This window comes from Urocitellus parryii, chromosome X, assembly GCF_045843805.1.
Source record: "Urocitellus parryii isolate mUroPar1 chromosome X, mUroPar1.hap1, whole genome shotgun sequence".
NCBI classification, from domain to species: Eukaryota; Metazoa; Chordata; class Mammalia; order Rodentia; family Sciuridae; genus Urocitellus; species Urocitellus parryii.
In genome coordinates, this window is record NC_135547.1 from 87,324,059 (window position 1) to 87,345,154 (window position 21,096).

At 37.6% G+C, this 21,096-nt stretch overlaps 1 protein-coding gene across 12 annotated transcripts in view; it reads left to right on the top strand.

Annotated features, from left to right (window-relative positions):
- The first annotated feature begins 5,141 nt into the window (after positions 1–5,141).
- The window catches only part of Huwe1 (HECT, UBA and WWE domain containing E3 ubiquitin protein ligase 1), a 141,837-nt gene continuing 125,882 nt past the window's right edge, over positions 5,142–21,096 (top strand). For 9 of the 12 annotated variants that reach the window (XM_026407399.2, XM_026407403.2, XM_026407406.2 and 6 more), the window contains exons 1-3: positions 5,142–5,234; positions 5,440–5,538; positions 11,207–11,342. The gene's annotated coding sequence lies outside the window, so the exon portion shown is untranslated. Of the gene's footprint in view, positions 5,235–5,439; positions 5,539–7,682; positions 7,922–8,038; positions 8,110–11,206; positions 11,343–16,021; positions 16,103–21,096 lie in introns of those variants that run through there. The other 3 variants (XM_077793592.1, XM_026407400.2, XM_026407401.2) reach the window with 3 other exon arrangements.

Consider the following 21,096-nt stretch of genomic DNA (forward strand, 5'->3'; position numbering starts at 1 on the left):
GGAAACTAGAGAGAAAATGAAATAAAAGGGATTTCATGAAAATATAAGAGAGTCCAGTAGAGTAGATAAGGATATTCAGGGGAGGGAGATGGGAATGGAAAAGGGAGATACTGGGCCATGAAATTGATTTAATTATGCTATCTGCACTTATGAATATATCACAATGAATCCCACTATTTTGTGTAATTTTAATGAATACAAAAAATGATTTAAATGTAACACCTGAAACTATGAATTTTCTAGAAGAATACAGGGGAAATACTACATGATATTGGTCCTGGCAAGGATTTTTTAGACAAGATTCTAACAACACAGGAAACAAAAGCAAAACAGACAAATGTGAAATGCACTCTCAGGTTTATAAATGCAGCACTTTTCACAATAGCCAAGATGTGGAAGTAAACCTCAGTATGTACCAATAGATGAATGTGCAAGGAAAACATGATATATACTCACAATGGCATATTGTATAGTGATAAACTGAATGAAATCCTATCATTTGTGATAGCTTGAAAAGACCTAGAGGATATAATGTTCAGTGAAATAAGTTAGAAATGGAAAGATAATTACTGCATACTCCTCACTCATGAGGAGTCTAAAAAAGTTAATCTCATGGAAATAATGAGTAAAATATCTGTTTCCAGAGGCTGGTGAGGGAAAGGAGGCTGGGAGAGATTGTTCAATGGGTACAAAGTTACAATTACATAGGAGGAACAAGTTCTGGTGATCTGTTGCACAGTAGGATGACTTTAGATAACAATAAGGCATCTTTCAAAATAGCTAGAAGAGAGGCTTTTGAATGCTTTCACTATGAAGAAATGATGTGTCATGTGATGGATATGCTAACTATCTTGATTTGATAATTACACAATTTATACATGTATCAATACACTATATTGTGCTGATAAAGATGTATAATTATTGTCTGTCAATTTAAAAAATAGTTTGATGTTGGTGCTGGTATGGATTTTAAGACTATTAAATAGATGCTTTATATATTTAAGTCCATGTATATAGTCATAAAATTTTTATTTTTGTTTTTGTTTATTTTTTAATTATGGAGTCAGGAATTATGTACATATTATGCATGTGTTCTACTACTGCACTATATTCCCTGTCCCCAGTTTTTTTTTTTTCTTGGTGCTAGGGATTGAATCTAGATCCTCATACATGCTAGGCAATCACTTTATCATTGAGCTACATACCCAGTCCCAGGAATTTGGTTTTTGGTAAAAGGAAAGAATGATTGCTCGGTAAATGTTTAAGACCCTAATAAGTAATTAGTATTGTAATGGAATAATATTAATCTATAGAAGATAATATCATGAGAATATTTATTGACTTAGGAATGTGTTAACAAAAACTTCAGATGATTTAAAGAATTAAACATAAAGCATTCTAAAATATTATCAGGAAATTCAGGACAATGTTTCTAATCTTAAGAGTAGAAAGGACAGACTGGGGATATAGCTCAGTTGGTAGAGAGCTTGCCTTGCATGCACAAGGCCCTGGCACACCTCTCTCTCTCTCTCTCTCTCTAGAGCTCTCTCTCTCTCTCTCTCTCTCTCTCTCTCTCTCTCTCTCTCTCTAGAAAGGCCTTCTTTTGCAAGATTCCAAAATGCAAAAGCCATAAAAGAAACTATTGATATATGTATATGCATCAATATCCTTTATTTTTCCATATTGGGAATTGAACCAGGGGTGCTCTACCACTGAGCTATCCGCCTAACCCTTTTAATTTTTTTTATTTTGAGACAGGATCTTGCTAAGTTGCTGAGGCTGGCTTCCAACTTGCCTTCCTCGTGCCTTAGCCTCCAGAGTCACTGGGACTACAAGTGGGAGCCACCATGCCCAGCTTATATATTTAAAGCATCTATACCCCAAATGACCTCATGAACAAAATTTTAAAATAAGCAAAATGCTGCAACAAAATTTCCCCCATGTCACAAAAATTTACATCCTGACTCCATAATTCAATAAGACATGCAATACAGCCAGAAAATAGGTAAAGGGTGTGAGCAGGGAAGCCACAAAATAAGGTAAGTAAATAGCCAACAAACATACAAAACATTCCTTAAACTTGCTAATCATGAAAATGCAAACAATGGGAGATTTTTTCATCCATTACAATGGCAAAATTTTAAAATGATTCATTAATATCCAATTTCATTAAGAACATTGGGGAGATATAAACTGAAGTAGGTTTTCTAGAGAGCAATTTGGCATTATATATTAAAAATTCAGAATGTGATCTTTGATCTATCTCATTTTTATGTATTTACCTTACAGAAATATTTTAGCATATGCACAAAAAAGCATGTAAAAAGATATTCATCATAGGGCTGCTAATAATAACAAAAAGCTCTGTAAAAGTAAAGGATTGAAGACATGTTTATCAACAGGTGAATGGTTACATACACTCATTCAATAAAATAGTTATGTAGTAGGTAAAGTGAATGAAATAGATTTTTATATCCTGACATGGACAGATCTTTAAGGTAAATTAAGTGAATAAAGCAATTAACAGAACAGTACATCAAATACAATTTATATTTAAAAAATAAACAACATAATACTAAACTATGTATTTCCATTTGTGTATGTATGAATGTTAGGTGAATTTAAAATTTATCTGTGGTGAGTGTTTTATAATAATTCATTCACATAAATTTAGGAGAAGATTTTTAAAATAAAAAAAGAACAAAACCAAAGTTAATTATATGCCCAAGAAAGACTTGCTTAGCTGGGTACCAAGGTACTCATTTAAAATCCAATATATTCAGGAGGCTGAGGCAGCTTCAATCACTTAGCAAGACCCTGTCTCAAAATAAAAATAAAAAGAGGGCTGGGGGGAAAGGCTGGAGATGTATTTCAGTGGCAGAGTGCCCCTGAGTTCAATCCCTAGAACTGCAAAAAAAAAAAAAAAAAAAAAAAGGAATGTTTCATATTGCCATTAAAATGTTATAGACAAATAATCAGTGACATGACAAATACTTGGTTATTAAATAACAATATGCCATGATAATATTTTTGTTTAGAAATGTGTGTGTGTGTGTGTGTGTGTGTGTGTGTGTGTGTGTTTATAGAAAAGGCTGGGAGGACATTAAACCAGAACATTGTCTCTCTGGGTGATGGGACCGCATTTTTTATTTTTTTCAGCACTGGGGATCAAATCAGGTCATCGCACATGGTAGGTAAGTGCTCTGCCACAGAGCTACATCCTCTGTCCCAACTTTTTTTCTTTATGCTTTCATATATTTTCTGAATATTTTACAATAAGAGAAATGAAAATGGTGTGTGTGTTTGTGGGGGTGTAGTATTGGTGGGAGTTAGGATTGGATCAATGGAGTTAGCAAGAGAACTAGCAACTGCTGCAGATTTAAATGTAAACTAGGGTTGTGGGGTATGTGGGATCTTAGAATTAGAGATGGGGAACTAGATTTTATGGGACTAGGAGTTAACAGAAGAAAGGTAGAGGTTAGAGTTAGCTGTAGAGATCATGGCTTATTGAAATTAAAGCAGATGCTGTGAGAGTTGGGAATTAGAATTAAAGCGTTTATTAAATTGAAAAAAAATTTAGAACTATACTAGTAATATGGGTGAGGGTATAGAAATATTGGTATAAATCGAATTTGGGGGGTATTTCTGGTGGATTGCATATTGTTAAAACTATTCTGGAGATCCTGTTCTGTATTTTGAGGAATGATGACCTTTCAACCCTAGCTACTCCATTTCTACAAGTTTCTTCTTAAGAAAAAATCTTAGAAATATGCATTTAGTTACATTGACATTCATGTCTGCTTTTCCTTTTTTTCCTTTTATAAAGATTTTATTATGTATAGAGGGGAGAGGGGATTCAATTCTTCTTGCAAGCTGCTTTCCTCATGGCAGCCAGTGTGTTGCTCAGCATCTCTAGCTTTACTTTTGGCATGAGTGTGTGACCCACCCTTTTCTTGATGAGTCTATTTATCCTTGGAGACCTGGAGCAGTGCCATTTCATGCACCTCCTAAGAGGCAAAGCTACACACCTTGAATCATGTACTGCACAGATTTGGTGTGCTTGTCTTGTTACCCTATGGTTCTTCTTGAGGCCCATGGTGATGCCATAGGGCAGAGCTATGGTTGTTGGCCTTCAATGACTGCTGCAGAAGCTATGTCTGTATTTTTTTATAATAAAAAAGATCTAAATATAGGGTTTTAGTTAAATAAATAATTAGTCTTAGAGTGGAAATACATTTACCCATTAATAATAACATTAGAGGTATATTCAATGAGACAATCTATCTCACAAGGCTTCTGTACATTTCCTGAGATTTATATACAAAATTTAGTGTGTAAGTTTACATAGGTGGTGGTGGTGGTGGATCCACTCCACAGATTCCGAACTTCAGGCATGAGCCAGTTTTACAAGGATAGAATTAAAACTGAAGGATATGATTACAATTTTTATTTCCTTTATATTTCAAGTGTTTTTGGTTAGTGCTTTTTAATTTATACTTTAAGACATCAAATTAACACATCCTTTTTTAAATAGTTCAAACTTTATCAAAGTATGTAGAGTTGCAAATTAAAGCCTACATCTTCTTACCCCTCAATCTCATTCTGCACTCCCAGAAGAAGCACAATTAATAGGGGATCTCCTACCAGATTCGTTGTATGCCAATGCATTTATAAATGTAGATCCTCTATGGATTCCTGGCCAATTATACTACCCCAAATAACACCAAGGAGAAAAAGAGAATGTTTGAGGACTTACTATGTGTCTGAAGTATTTTAAGAGTTTGCCCTGTGATCTCACTATGGTGTTGTTATCCTGCCATCCGCAGTCTGGGTTTGTCCTCTTGCCCCCCATCCCTCATTCTTCAAGGCAGCTGGAGAGGTCGTTAATTTTTAAAACGTAAATCAAATCAAATCATGTCCTTTTCAGCAGCGTTCAGTGTGCCTAAAGTCAAATCTCAGTTCTTTAGCGACCCTACTATCCTTTTTGGTTGCCTTTATTGGGCAGTGAGTACACTGGAGGGGTCCCTGCAGGAGACCCAGCTTCACCGCGGAGGGAGCGCCCTCCCAAGGGCCAGAGGCGGGGCTTCTGGTGTGGTGGGTGGAGCCTCAAATCGAGTGTGAGCAGAGCCGCAGGGGGGAGGCTTTCGACCGAGGGCGAGCGAGGGGAGCTGGGCTGAAGCAGGGCCGCGGACCCTGCACGCTCCTGCGGGCCCTGGGGAGCCATTGCGGCCAAGGTGAGCTTCTACCCCTGGGCAGGAAAACGGGCTCTGTTTGCGCCGCCGTCTTTGGTTCCTCGGGGGTAGGGGGGGCAGTTCTCACGGGACCCTGCGCGAAGGCACGGAGGTGGCGGCCTTGGGGAGCCTGCGGGAAAGGCTGCTGAAGGGGCCGGGCGGTCTGCCCCAACCCTCCCTGAACCCCGCCTCCTCTCCCCTCCCCCAGGCCCCAGCCGGCGCCAGTAGAGAGCTAGCCGCATCTTCGGGGACAGCGGGGCAGCTGCAGGCAGCGCGAACGGAGAGCGGCCGACAGTGGGGATGCGAGGTACCGGCGTTAGCCTTGGCCAAGTGGCCCTAGTGAGGGTGTAGAGGCCAGGCCTCAGGCGTTTCTCTCACGGGTTCGAGGAAGGCGGCCTCAAAGGGAAGGTGAGGGGCGGGCAGGCAGGCTTCGCGGGTAACTACTAGGCGATGTGTGTGTGTGTGTGTGTGTGTGTGTGTATATATATATGTATATATGTTTTGGTATCTAAATGGTACTACACACACACACACATGCACGCACGCGCGCATTCATTTCGGATGATTTAAAAATTTTTAACAATGTCTTGTAGATCTTTATATATCAGGGAATCAAAATTTATCCCAGCTTTTAAACAGCTGCATTGTATGATTGTACTACAGTTTATTTAACTATTTCCGGATGGATGTACATTAGCTTGTTTCCTTTTTAGGGGGGAGGGGATTATTGCAAGCAACGCTTTAATGAATGGGTTTGTGTATATGTTTCATACACATGTATCAGTATTTCTGTAGGAGAAATTCTTAGAATAGTAATTGCTGGGTCAAAGTGTGTATGCATTTTGAATTCTGATAAATTTATTCCAAATTGCTTTCCCAAAAGGCTATACTAATTTACACCCTCCAGTGTTGTGAGAGAGTGCCTATTTTTCTATAGCTATGCCAAAATGAATTGTTATCAATCTTTATAATTTTAGCCAATATAAAGGATGAAAATTGAATGTCATTGTTTTCATTTGCATTTTCCTTATCATTAGTAAAATACAACATTTTTATTCGATTACAAAAGTGGATAGGCAAATATCAGTAGTCTTATCTATAGCAATAAGAATTTTGAAAATTTAATACTAAAGAAAAATCTCACTCGCAATAGCAAGAAAAACGAATAAAAATACCTGTAAGTAAACTATCAAACTTTATTGAAGAATATAATAAAAGCGTTTTCACAAGTGGAGAAGGGATACCATGCTTCTGAATAAGAAGGCTCAATTTCGTAGTGATGTCCATTTTGCGATATTGACATGCAATTGATGCAATTTCAATAAATATACTAAGTTTCTGGAACTTAATATGATTCTAAAGTTCATCCAGGCGAAAAATTGCTAAGAATAACCAAGAAGATATTTTAAAAGATAAGATGGGGGTATTTGTACTACTGTCTATTAACATTTACTCTAAGGGAATAATATTTAAATTAGAATGGACAGAACAATGCATTAGAATGGAAAAGCCCACAAATCGAGCCAGATTGGATCCCAAGATTTATTGGAGAAACATTGTGGGCTGGACGTGGAAAAACTGCCATATTAAAAGCTTCAAGCACTCACCCCCTTCAATGCCCCCCTCCCCCGCAAGCTTGAATTTGCCTTTGAGGGCAGACTCCTTTGTTTGGCGAAAACCACTTTATTGGGTCTTTTTGGTTATGCCAAGGTAAAGCTTCAGTAGTTAAAATTGGTGGCTTTGGAGCTAGAACTAATGATACGAACCTTTAGTTAGATTAAGATGGATTCAGGTTAGCCTGCAGTGCGGCGAGAGAAGGAGTCTGGATGTTATAGGTCTTTTAGAAATTTTACCGCTCTAATGTGCAAAAAATGTTATGTCATTGTTTTCATTTGCATTTGCGTGCTTATTGTGAGATCGAACATCTTCTATGTGTTAGTCCAGAATAATATTTTATTCCTGGAGGTGGGTAACAATGGGGGACCTATTGCTCCCCTTCCAGAATGGAGTTTGGCTAATTGGTACAACCCTGCCCGGAAGCGTGAGAATAAACAGGTTGACTTTTTAAAATTTCCTCAAGCACTAGGCAAGCTCTAGACACCTAGATCGGGGGCGGAGGCAGTTTTCAGGACATGGCCGAGATTTGGCGCTGAGCTGTGTCATCGCGAGGTTTGGCAGCCAGCTCCGCAGTGGGTCGGAAACCTCGTGGTAGGCGAGATCCCTGCAGGACCGGAGCTTCCTCCCTTTCCCCGAAAAACTCCCAGTCATTTTCATGAAGCCCCGCCTCTCTCCTTTTTAGGAGCGTGCGGCAGGTCTCGCGAGATCTCATGTTTCCTAAAGGCGAGGCGCGGGCGGCATCCTGCGGTGAATTTCGAAGGTCTCGCCGAGGCCAAACGTAATATCGCGATAATTCTCACAGCGCATGCGGGAGCCGGCGGCGGCAGGTTGGCTCCGCCCCGTGGTGCTTCGTGCGGTTGTGCGTCATTTGCTTTTAGCTTCGCGTAGGGTGAGAGCGGAGCCGTAGCGACTTCGGCTTTGGTGGGAGGAGGGGTCTGGGAAGGGCTGGGCTCAGGCTTTTCCCTGTCCGGTAGAGGTTCTCGCGGGATTGCGCGGGCGGCAGCAGTTCGGCTACTGACTGCAGCAGCCGCGGAGGCGGCGGCAACGTCTTCTGCTCGTGCAGTTCTTAGCCGGTGAGTTCTCGCGGGAGCGGGGTTAGGTCCTCGTGGGATCCGTTGGTGGTGGCAGAGGTAGCTCCGGAGTGGGGGGGCAGTGACTAGGGTCGGTCCGCCTGCTGTTAAGATGGCGGCGGAGGCTGATGTCTGTCCGGCTAGGACCCGGGACTGAGGTGTTGGTTATCCGCGCTTGTGACGCCTTTCAGGTACCCAACGTTAAGGAAGTGACGAATGGCAAAACGCCGAGGTGCCGGTAAACCGTACCTGACACGAAGATCATCCGTTTCTTGTCGGCTAAGGCGACACCATTTCCCGGGCCTCAGCCGCGTGTGGGCCTGCCTTTGCCCCACCAATCAATCGGTCAACGCCTCCGTTACCGCCGCAGTGGGCGGATTGGGAAGTGTGGGAGGGGAGTCTGGAGTTGGGTAGTGGGATTGGGGTTAGATTGGGCTGTGGAAGAGATGTGGGGCAAGCCAACAACGACTTGTACCCTCCACCCTACCATTTTTGTGAGCCCGCCTCCGGTTTCAGCCCTTGGTACGACCTAGATGAATCCCCTAGTTTTTCATGAGTTGAAGTGGGCTCTATCTACCTCCCCAACTCCCGTGCTAAGGTTTAGGGTCAAGCTGTGTAGTGTCAGACGTACTCCTCCCTCTTTACAAATTCTGCCGTCCTGTCAAATCTCGCTCGTTTATGTGGATAGTTGGGGTGCGTATTTAAGGGGGGAAGTCAATTTAGAGTCTAGCCTGAGTCCTCCAACCTATCCCGTTCCCTACATTTACTCCCATCTTTGTGGATGGAGTCATAGTAACCTTCCATTTCCTCGGATCCTCACACTTGTATGACCTGATCAAAGCATAGGGTACTGATTTCTTCAACTGCATGCTGCTAGACTGCTCCTGGGCGTAACAATGCATTCATGTTCAGTGTGGTCAGTGGTTAGATGATTGCAGTCTTCCATTGCTGCTGCTTTCACAGCTGTTAGTATTCCCTTCTTTGTACCCCTCCCCATAAAAAGGCCCTCCACTAAACCAACTTTCTGTTCTCTGTCCCTTTCCCAATCCTCCTGCAAGCCTGCCACCCATCTTTTTTCCCCCTGCCTTACACTGCATTTCTGTAGCATTTTTGTCTGTGGATATCTATTTTTGCTGCTAATCACTTCTTTCTTACCTGCATCACGCTTATTAAATCCTTCTGTTCCCTGCCCGCTCCCCATGCTCTTTTTCCAGGAACTGAATCCCCTAATAAGGGGTCAGGCTCTGCTACATTATCCTCCTTCCATGTATTAGAAAATAGCATTGATATATCTTGCCCTTTAAACATTGCCCTGTTCTGCTCTATTTTCTCTCTTCTCCATGTCACTGTAACTGAGGCAATTAATTCCCTATCATTTGTTTCCTTTATAGATTACATGTTCAGCATTGCTTTCTTTTAGCTCCAATGTTGCATAGATTGAGGAGACACTAACATTTCCTATTCGTGGGAGGCAGCTTGGTATGGTGGAAATATTGTGTGCTTTGGGTTCACGTTGAACTTTGCGACCTTGGGCAAATTACTTTTCAGATTCTTAGTGTTTATAAGGGTTGTTGCTAAAATTAATGAGCAAATTTGTAAAGTACCTTGCTCATGGTAGGCACACAATGAATTGTGATGACTTTTTCTTGGTGTAAAAATACATTGGTATGGGCTGGGTATGTAGCCCAGTGGTAGAATGCTTGCTTAGCCTGGGCAAGGCCCTGGGTTCAATCCCTAGTATTGCCAAAAAAAAAAAAAAAATATATATATATATATATATATATATATATATATAAGTATTTTGGTAGATGCACCTGTGTCATGCTAGTTTTATTACCTGGGAAAGAATAAAGTTCATAAGCCATTCTATCTCCAGGGGTTCCTAATGTTTGAACATTGTAATCCCTGCTCTTTTCTTCCACTAGTCTAGAAATTTCAGTGCAAAATCACTCTCCTAGAATGACCGCCAGTCATTAATAATGTTCTTGTTAAGTGGTACATCCAGCCGTTTTACCTTTTGGAAGGGGTCCCTTATCCCTTAGCTACTCCTTTCTCCTACTCCTTTAAAAGCAATCTGTCCTGTAAGTCACTCTACAAAAGAAGTGAAATTTGGTGCCATGCCTTTTACAATGGTAAAGGAAACTTCTGCTAGCTACTTTTCAGGTGCCTGTGCTGTTTTCTCCTGCACATTTATTTGTTCCTAAAGATCAGTGTGGGGATCTGCTTTTTGGCATCTCCTTACCTGAGCAGGGTACTTCTTAGAGATGTCAGAAAGGTCAATTGGCATACCAGGCTTCTTTTCCAAATGGAATCACTGCTTGTTCTTTAACATACTACTTCCTGTTGTGCTTTTGTCATTTTGTGTTTTCTAGCATACTTAATTAGTATGTGATTTGGAGTTTTCCTTACTGTTAATATTTTGATTAGGCCAATATTAAAGTGAGTGATTATTTTCAATTATTTTTGGTTGGATTTTGGGTGAAGTAGGAATATGGTGGCAAAAGGTATACAGTGATTGAAAATTTACAGTGGGTGATCGATCATCTGATAATTAGCTGTGTGTACTCTATTTTTGAGTTTCAAGGTTGGCTTAAATTTGAAGTACTTTGGAGGCAAATACATTTCTCTCATTTGAGTTCAGGTGATCACTTTGTTTTGAGATTTTTGTCTTAGTTCCTTTTACAGTGGGTTAAACAGTGATCACAAATTAACTAATCTTCAATTTGACTCTCTGGCATTCAGCATGAGAATAAATCTGGGAATGATCATCTAGGCATGACCTAAAAGGTTTAATTTATTCTAGGTAGATCTCTGAGAAGAGAGGAAGGAGTGGCAATACCAAATAAAAACTTTGTCTAAGGTTCAATGGCAAAGTTCAACCTGAGTTTCCAGGATGTTTATCGTTTGTCTCCCAGTATGGCCAAAAAGCATGTATGAAGGTGAAAATTAATTTTTATGTGTATAATTTTTTCACAGATATATTTATAGAGAGGATATAATTTTCTCTATAAGATCAACACTGTCCTGTAATTTCATTTTGGTTGAATACTGAGTTGAGTTTTCAGAGGTGTTTTCTAAGTGTCAGTTTGTAAGTATTGTTATAGCTATTGGTTTCTGAATGCTTCAGTTACAGCTCAAAGCAGGTCCTAAAAAATGCAAATTGATATGTGAGGATTATTGCTTCAGAAGTAATAATTGATTATGTTTGAACATTTATATAATGGTTAACTCCCCTACTCTCTAATAAATGCATTGTGTATCTCTCCCCCACCCCACCTTTTTTTGTAGGTCCTTCAATAGCCTGACCTGAGGGGTTAGTGCTCCAGAGGAACCAGTGGACCAACTTGGTCAGGAAGGTTCAGAAGGCTGTTGGAGCCGTGTTGGGATTTCCCACCAGGATGAGTATGATTGGCTGTGATTTTAGGTTCGTTTTTTTGTAGATCTTTGTGGGTAGTATGAGATGGTGGGGATATTTCCATTCTGTGATTGAGCTACTTTGGTTTCTTCCATTGTCTGGATCTGATGTGACACTGGTTGCTTATTGTGTTTTAAGTGGGAGTTCTGTATATGACTTTTTAAATCATTCTAAGCATCATTCAAAAAATGAAATTGGAAGATTTTATGTCATCAGTTTTAAACAGTTGTGAAAAATTTCAAACAAAAAATGGAGTCAACTTTTTCCCCATCTCCTGGATTACTTTGAAATAACTCTTTGCTATCATATCATTTTATTTGTAAAATATTTGTATCTTTAAAAGAATTGGGCTGTTTCAACATAACTTCAAAATTATTACAGCTTAAAAAAATGTGATTCTTTTTCTTTTTAAATAAGAAATATGCAAACTAGTGTTCAGATTTCCCTGATTTTTCTCAGCTTTGGTTTTGTTTGTTTGACTCCAGATCCAGAGAAAGATCATTTATTGAAAATAGTTGGTAGAGCTCTTATATATGATTTAGTCTGTTGGTTCTGTCATTTTTTTAGTTCTAATTTATTTGTTGAAGAAATTGTCCTATAGTGTTTCCCCTACATTTGGGAATTTTAGCCCAGTAGTGGTGTCTAACCCATTCTTGTTAAATTAAAGACCCTGGAGGATCCATTATAATGAAACAATGGTAGTAATCTCCTGTATCCCTGTTGGAGTTGATACTGCTGGCCTAATCACTATCCTAAAATAACTAGTCATGGATTCCTTTTTTGTGGTAAAGTCTGATTTGATATCTGAATTCAGTTCCATGTCTTGGCTTTGTTTACTGTTCCACATGAAAAGTAGGCTTCTTGGTAGTAGCAGCTAATGTTTCCTAGATATGACCTGATTATGCCTTTGGGGTTTTTCATGCATGGTTTCAGTGTCCTTAGGTGATTTAGTTATTTTTATATGACATTATAAAGTTGCTTTTTATTCTTTTGATGATGTTATCTCTGGTGCTCTGACCCATAACTTCTAAGCTATTAAGACAGTGATGAGTTCCTCTGGCTGTCATACTGTTCTTGAATTTGCAATACAAAAACAATATTTGAGAGCTTCCATTTAATATTCTGATTCCCAGCTATTAAATACAATACTTTTATTTATACTTTTATTCTTGTTATTTTTCATTTTATTTCATCTGGAAATGATGGTCCTTTCAGCATAAAGTCCTTTAAACTGTTCATTTCTTATGCAGCATTAGCCATTCCTTGATCTACTCCTTCCATGGTCGAAACCAGAGAATGGAAGTTGAACACACAGGCTTTAGCCAGTGTTTGAGGCACAAAATGTGGGAAGAGCAAGGCTACTTGTTTCTATCTTTAAAACAAGAGTATTTTCTAGTTGAAGGGAAAGAAAGGGGAGAGGTCATCATAATTGAAAATCTTTAATTTTTTTTAGATGAAATGATTGAATCACCAATCTATGGATTATGCACTCAGATCTTTTCTTGAGGAATTATAGCAAGATCATGCTTTCAGTAAAAACAGTTTGGAGCATATTGGGTATAGTGATTAGATATTTTTGAATTTTCTATAGTAGCCTAAGTTTGTGAAACTAGGATAATTGTAGAGTAGTGGCATAGAACTTTGTGTGTAGTAGCATTCCACTATTTGAATGTTTTCCACAGTTTTTTTTGTTTTGTTTTAAAGTGAATTAGTGACAAGCCACTTTATTTGTTTTCGATAGTGCTAGAGATTGAACCCATAGCCTTAAACTAAGCTATATTCCCAGCGCCTTTCACAGTTTTTTAACAGCTGCCATTCACAATGGAAATGCAGTTGTTGTTTTGTTTTTCTTTTGCTGTGTGTTTTCAACCAAGAGTTCAAAGTATGATTGAAATGCAAAATTGGGTAGCTTTGAAAATATTTGCTCTTGCATTCCATGTTACCTGTCCTGGAGTAAGATAAGTTGTTGAATTCTGTTGTGTAGCTGTAACCATATTAGGCTGTTTTACAATGATCTCAGCATATATAAGGTAATCACAAGCACTTGGACTCTTTGTGTTTTCCTGTATTGTTCTCTGACTCTTTCTTCAATGACTGGTTACCAGATGTTTATATATGTTAATGTCCGGGATAATTCAGCTCTTAAGATTCTTTGGAAGCCCTCTTATTTGATGTGTCATAGGGATTGAGTTGCTAAAACTTGATGTACTTGTTGACTAGCTTGGTTTTCTGGTTATAGAAATGCTTTCAGATAGTGAAGGAGTGGCTCTCAATATGAGGAAAACAACTGTAGCTTTTGTTTGGGCAGTTAATCTGAAAATTTTCAACTTTGAGTTCCCTAAAGTTGTTAGTCATTTTGCTTTTTTTTTTTTTTTTTGGTGGGGAGGGTATCAAGGATTGAGCCCAGGGGTGCACAGCCATAGATACACATCCCCATTCTCAGCCCCTTTTTTATTTTGAGACAGTCATTAACAGTGGTAACATTGATCCCAGAATGTGATTTCATAGAAAGTGGGAATTTGTCTTTATGGAGATTGGTATTGCAGATCTGATTCAGTTTGGATTTCTGATTGAATTAGATAAATGTTAAAACCAACCCCTCGATTCTGGTTGTATAATCTTAAGAGTTGAAAGAAGTTTTTCCTTTTCAAAAGTCATTAAGTGGTGACTAAACATAGGGAGGATTTAAATTGTTCTAGAATGATTTAATTTAGATTTTAAAGATTGGTAAGTTTGAATATACTGCCACTGGCATAAAATAATGGTTGGCACAATTTAACTATTTTTTTTCTGGACTCTTTCAGAATTAAACACTTTACTCTTCAGTGCTGTTTAGTTTTGCCTTCAGCTGGAAGTAATTTTGAAATCCTTTATTACAATGGTTCTCAAAATGTCTCTAAATCAGTGTTCCTATTTCCTGCATATTGGCAACTGGATCCAGAGGCTTGATAAATTCAGGTTCATTTCCTTTGGCAAGCATAATGGTGGGGATGTGTTCATTAACAACATTCATTATGTTTTGATGATTAGATTTTTAAAAATCCATTAATTCATTGTGGGCTGCCAAATAGTGAAGTTTCAATGCTATCATTTTGTTTTCATCTTTTAGCTAGAATAATTTTGTTTCCCTTCTTTTATTTGGTTACTCAGTGATACAGTTTATATAGGAAGGACAGGATAAATGCTCACTTAAAAACATTGCTTTCAATATAAGGAATTGGTTCCCTGTCATCACAAAGGTTACATATAAATGTATCTATAAAACCTTGCACTAATGGATATCAACACTTGATGAGTTTTAATACATTTTTGAAGCTGATGTATTAAAGTTCAAATTGTCCCCCTTTTGGCTAATGTGGGACTCTCTTAAAATTGGCACCTGATTCTTCTTGACATGATGTATAGTAGTAGTCTTTGATAGCTTCCTGTGTCAGGATGTTCCAGGCTTAGTCTTGTACATTTCTGTCATAGAACTGGAATCAGCCAATGAAATTAAGATAAAGGGTGAAATCAAAGGAAACTTTTTGCCATGGGTAGAAGCTTTGAGCTTTTTACTCAGTCCATCTTTTCTCTTTCTACTTAATTTCCCCAGGATTCCTCTTCATTATATCTTAACCTATTTTTGTGAATATAAAATCTTTATTAGAATTTAGGTAGAAAAGTCTGAGAAGCTTTGAAAAGAGTAGAAGGACCATGCAGCCCATTTAGAAGGAGCAAGCAGCCTAGACAGTTCTAGATTTGGCAAGAACTGGTCACTTATTAGTTCTATCAGTTTGGGTAAGTTAATTTAATTCTGTCAATTGTTTCATCTGGAGAAATACTTTATTCCTATGGTTATTGGAATAAATGATGAAATGTAAGGTTTTAATACCCAGTAAGCAATAATAAAGTGAATGGTAATTTATTAAATATACTAGTTTGATCTACTCCTCCAACAGGTCAGGTGGGCAGTCAGGGTGATGAAATGATGGCCAATTAACTAAACATGTCTCAGGACCTTAAGGTCTGTGTCTAATCAGCAGTGGTGTGGAGGAATGGGGTTTGTTCTTCAGTCAGTTTGAATCTGAGTCTCTGGCCAGTGATAGCTGAATGTTCCACCAGAGTAGCTTTTCACTTTACAAAATGTTGGGAGTCCCATTTATACTCTCTGAAGTGTCTTACCCAGTTCTGTGGGTTGCCTTGATCTTTTTCCATCTATATAGCCCCTACTGTTCAAGGTTCTTATGTTCAAGATTCTGCTGTAACCTTAGAAACTCATAATGAGTCTTCCCAATAGTCATCAGGTCACCACTATTAACATACTTGAGTAGCACCACATATAGCAGGTTAGAAAAGAGGTAAATATTATCCCTTTTAACATTTTACATAGTATCTAAAGTACTGTGTGAGGCATATAGCAAGTGCTCAATAAATGAAAACCATGGTTACTTTAAAATTTATATCTATCTTTTCCCTTCTCACATCTTACCTCTCTTCATTAAGTTGAATAAGCATTTATTGTCTGTAAGTACAAGGACTTGGGGATATTAAATGAATGAAGTTTGATATTGGCCCTTGAGAAACTCATAGTCCAGTCAAGGACTGTAAATAAGATCATGTTTAAAGTTTCTTAACCTTTTTCTTTGTGTCATTATTTCTTTCACTGCACTGTCCATGCATTGATATAGCCTATCTATTGTTTCTCACAGCTCTCTTAATTCTATGTGCTTCCCCAGCCTTTGAGACTGTTGATATGTGAGAAAGCCTGCAGTTGTCTTCTATGAATACAGGTAATATTGAGAAAAACTTCTGGGCCAAGGTTAGATTTCAAAGTGGCATGTGCAGTCAATACTACAAGAGCTGTTTATGGTCTTTAGATGAATATACCTACACCTGGTCCTCAACTCTGTTGTTTTAACTGCTGCTGTTCTTCCTTTCTTCCCTCTTTATCTCCTCTCCCCTAAAAATGTTTTCTGCTTATAGAGGCTCCTATACCCAGTTAGTGATCAACCAAGCCTGTGAAGAGACAGCTGTACTTCTTATTATAAATTAGGATTTGAGTGGGCTTAGAATGTATTGCAAAATTTCCATTCTTAGCTACAAAATTATATTCAAAAACCCTAATATATAGGATATTGTGAACATTTAAGTACAATGATGTATTTTAAATGTTGAAATGATACAGTACAAAGATAAACTTATTATAATTTATGTGAAATAAATACATAACAGCTATGTTACTTGGGGCAGATTACTTCATCACTGAGCCAGTTTCCTCATTCTTTAAATGAGGGTGATGATATTCATTCAACAAATATTTATTGAGGACATACTTGTTGCTGCCATATACCTGGAACACAGAGATAAGCAACTACACAGTGGACAAATGGGTGGTCTTTTAGGGGAGACTTGTAAATCACACTCAAAAAGATCAGTATAATAATATGAGGAATGAATAGAATGTGCTATAGCAGGATTGTGCTATAGCAGAATGTGCTATTACAGGATTGTATCAGAGAATGTAATATAGGATTTTGTTACTGTTAAACAAGATATATGAAAAATATGTCATGGGCAAAATGCTATGTACATGAAATTAAGTAAGTATATTCAAAATGAATCAATAGCATAAACGATTATTTTGTCACAAGATATATACTTTAAATGCATTTTTATCTTTGAGCTAGATTTATCATTAAGGATGTTAATGTAGTCCTGTTATAAAGTACTCTGAAAGTAATGTTCTTGTTTAAAAGGACATTTTCCATTCCTTTTGTTATCATTTTCTAATGTATCACTAAATCAATTTTAGAAGATGTATATATATATTTTGGTATGTCCTCCTCTTAATGATCAGGGTAACATTTAAAGGATAAGAAAAGATAGTCCAATAGAAAATTAGGGACAGACTTTTCACAATAGGAAACTAAAGATGTTCAATAACAAGAAAAGATACTCAAACCAAGCATCAGAAATGTAAAGTAAAATTGGGTTTAAAAAAATCATTATATTGGCAAAATAATTTGATAGTATCGAGTCAAGGCAAAGAATATAGGGAAGAGTTTGGTTTTATAGTGCTGCCCATGACTACTACAGTAGTGAGTACAGCTAATTTCAAGGTAGTTTAAGTAAGTTGCAAGATAGTACATAATCAAAAACAAAAACAAAAAAAAAATAGAGAAGGGGGTTAGGGATTGTGGCTCAGTGGTTGAGTGCTTGCTTAGTGTGCAGGAAGCCCTGTGTTTAATCCCCAGCACCCGTGGCTGGGGTAACTAGAGCAAACTGACACTTTTTTTGAAGGGGAGGAGTCAAGGAGGACTGCTTTTTTTGTAATGTTTGCATTCTGTTTCTGAGAACTTTAAAATATGCTGAAAAGTACAAAGGGGAATATAAGAAAAAACCCCTATTCATACCTCCTCTTCCAGAAGATTTTTTTGTCCCGGTACTAGAGATTGAACCCAGGAGTGATCCACCACTTGAGTTATATCCCTAGCCCTTTTTATTTTTTTATTTCAGGACAACATCCAAGCCTGGCTCAAAATTGTTATCTCCTGCTTTAGTCCACCTAGTAGCTGGAATTAGAGGTATATACCAACAAGCCCAGCCAGAATTGGCCATTATTAACATTTATTTTTGCCTCAAAGTCTTTTTGAGGAGGTAACAGGTACTAAGGGAGAATACTATTTAATATCTAGTATTTCCTCTATCCCCTGCATTCTACCATCAGTTGACACAAGTTTTATACTGTGTAAGAAGGGTATAAATTATTCATATAAGTAAAAATTTAAAAACTAGTATCCTCAAAAATCTATTATTACTTAAGTAACATTACATTTTTATAGTGCTTAGAGTTTGCAAAATCATTTAGTAAGAAGGCTTTGGGAATGGGACTTTTTGTATATTCATTATATAGTAACTTATTTGAAAAGACGTCTGACTTTTTTCATTTTTCATGATCATAGAAGTAGACATAATATTGATGAGAAAATACTGATAAATATATATCATATTACCAGTTAGTCTTAGAAACTGTTAAGAATTTGCTGTATTAGGTTTTTATGTACAGTTGCCCCTTTGTATGGGGGGTGTGGTGGTTCCAGTACACACCCTCCTGGAATTCCAGAATTCACAGATGCCTAAGTTCCTTGTATGAAATGGTGTGACATTTGTATGTCAACTATACATATCCTCACATCTCTAAATTACTTAGAATATCTGATAATATGTAAATAGTTATATCATATTTACAAGAAAAATAATTGCACATGTTCCATGGAGATATTTTTCTTCAAATATTTTCTGTGGTTGGTTGCTGAACCCAAGTATAAAGAGCACCAATTGTACATAAGTTTTAATTTTTCTGAATCATATGAAGTAAGGATGACATTTCATCCTTTAATTCTTTCACATATAAACATTTATAAAACCATAATATAATATCATTATTACCTAGAGAACTTATTTTTCTTAATATTATGTCATGTCCAGTCCACATTCAAATTTTCTTGGTAGTCCCCAAAATGTCTTTTTAGTATTTTCCTCCAAACCACTATAGAAATGGTATTTTTATTTATTTTCATTTTTTGAATTTGCTTATTTTGTGGTACTGGAGATATGAAACTCCGGGGACACGTCATGCTGGTCATGTGCTCTACAACTGAGCTATAGCCTCACCCCCAAAATAGCATTTTAAAATTTGTTGTTTCCAGTTAAGATAATGATCTGTTCCTTAATCAATGCCACTATGTATACTTCTATAGCATTTTAGTGGTTTTATTATATTCTGAATTATGAATGATTCTTAATTTATTTAACTAGCTCCCTATGATCAAATCTTCAGGTTCTAGTTTTTCATCTTAAACAGTGCGTCCCCATACATAAAGTCTTGAATGAATAAGCAAAGCTTAGCAACATCTAATATATGGAGTTCATGTTTATTTCCTTAAGGAAATTTCCAGAACTGGAATATAAAACTTAAGGCTTTTAACACTTATTGCCACATTGCCTTTTAGAAAGGCTGTTCTACATTTTTCACTGTGTTCAGTATATAATGCTTTACAGTATAATAGTACCTCAAGAAAAACCTTGGTAAATTAGTATTGTGGAAGAACATAAACCTGGCTATATCCAGTGTCATTGCTATATAGATGCCTCTCTGTACATATATATCTGATTCCATATTTTGCAGATGCTAGCTTGACTCCTCCAGATTGGAATGTCTTGTAGTGTTTTCACGTAATCTGGAGTCTAGGTCCCTACTTGTCAGATTCCCTTATATATCTTGATGAGGTTATTCTCATCAAGATACAGTTAGACCTTAAGCAGTGGCGCAAGCCTGTAGTCCCAGTGGCTTGGGAGACTGAGGAAAGAGGATCACCATTTCAAGGCCTGCCTCAGCAACCTGCAAGGCCTTAAGCAACTTGGTGAGACCCAGTCTCAAAATAAAAAGGGGTGAGGGCTGGAGTTTTGGCTCAGTGGTATGATACTTGACTCACGTGTGGAAGGTGCTAGGTTTGATCCTCAGCATCATATAAAAATAAAATGGGGGTATTGTGTCTATCGACAACTAAAAAGGTATTAAAAAAATAAAAAGGGATGAGAATGTGGTTCAGTGGTAAAGCACCTTTGGGTTAAATTCCCAGTTACCCCCCCCCCCCAAAAAAAAAGAGCACTCTGAGTGGTAGAGTGATTCCCTAGCATGGGAGAGGACCCAGGTTCAAACCCATCACCATGGGGGGAAAAGAAACAGTCTGGAGAATGAAGACATTATTTGAAAACAATTTTTTACATCAAGAACTTTTTTTTTCTTTTTTCCACTTTGTTTGTGTTTTTGCTTTTAGAAAGTAAAAGACTGCCTTCATGGATGAATTCAGATCTCTACATACTGAATAGCAATGTTTCAGTCAATGATAGTGGTACCATGAGAGTATATTGCCTTCTGACATTGCAACCATCGTAGCAAATACACTATAGAATGTTTTGCACATTAATGAAATCCCCCTGATGGCATATTTCTCATACCATAGCCCCAGTGTTAAGTGACACATGAATGTACAGAACTTGTGTCTATTTCTAAATGTGACACCAGGTGTTATCCATAAAAGTACAGAATAAGTGGTCCCTTTTCTGTAAGAAAATTTAATTAAATACAGGGAAAGTTTAATTAAAAAACAAAGTTGCCTGAGAAAGGCAAAAGTGCAAAGAATGATCAGGTTTTTTTTTTCCTTTCTAACATGAGGTCAATTGGGAAATCTATCTTGGGACAGTTTGATTTGTTTCTGTGTTTTCATGCATAAATTTGGATGCCATAAACCAGTAGATGGGATTGAATTTCTTGCTTGTAAAACTTTGAAATTTAAGTGATGTTTTCTGGGTTGGGAATATAGCTCAGTGGTAGAGGGTTTGCCTAGCATGCACCCTGGGTTCAATTCCTCAGTAGGACAAAAAAAAAAACAAGCAGAAAAAAAGGAACTTTTCTAAGCTCATCTTTTTCTCTTTCCTTTCAGCTGTTTGTAAATATGACTTTTCTTATTTTTAAAAGTCAAACAATAAATAGTTCACTTAACAATTAGTCCTCCCTCCAAATGGCAGTCCACTTTTATTTATATCAAGCTTCAGAAGTATCTGTTAACAATTTGTATATATGATTTTATATCTGCCAGCATTTATATACCGTGCATATCCATGTATGAACTATATGCATTTTTATATGCTAGAACACATGGCTTGACTCCTCCTTTAATGGATGCATTGCACTCCAAAGTATGAATCCCTGTAATTTAAT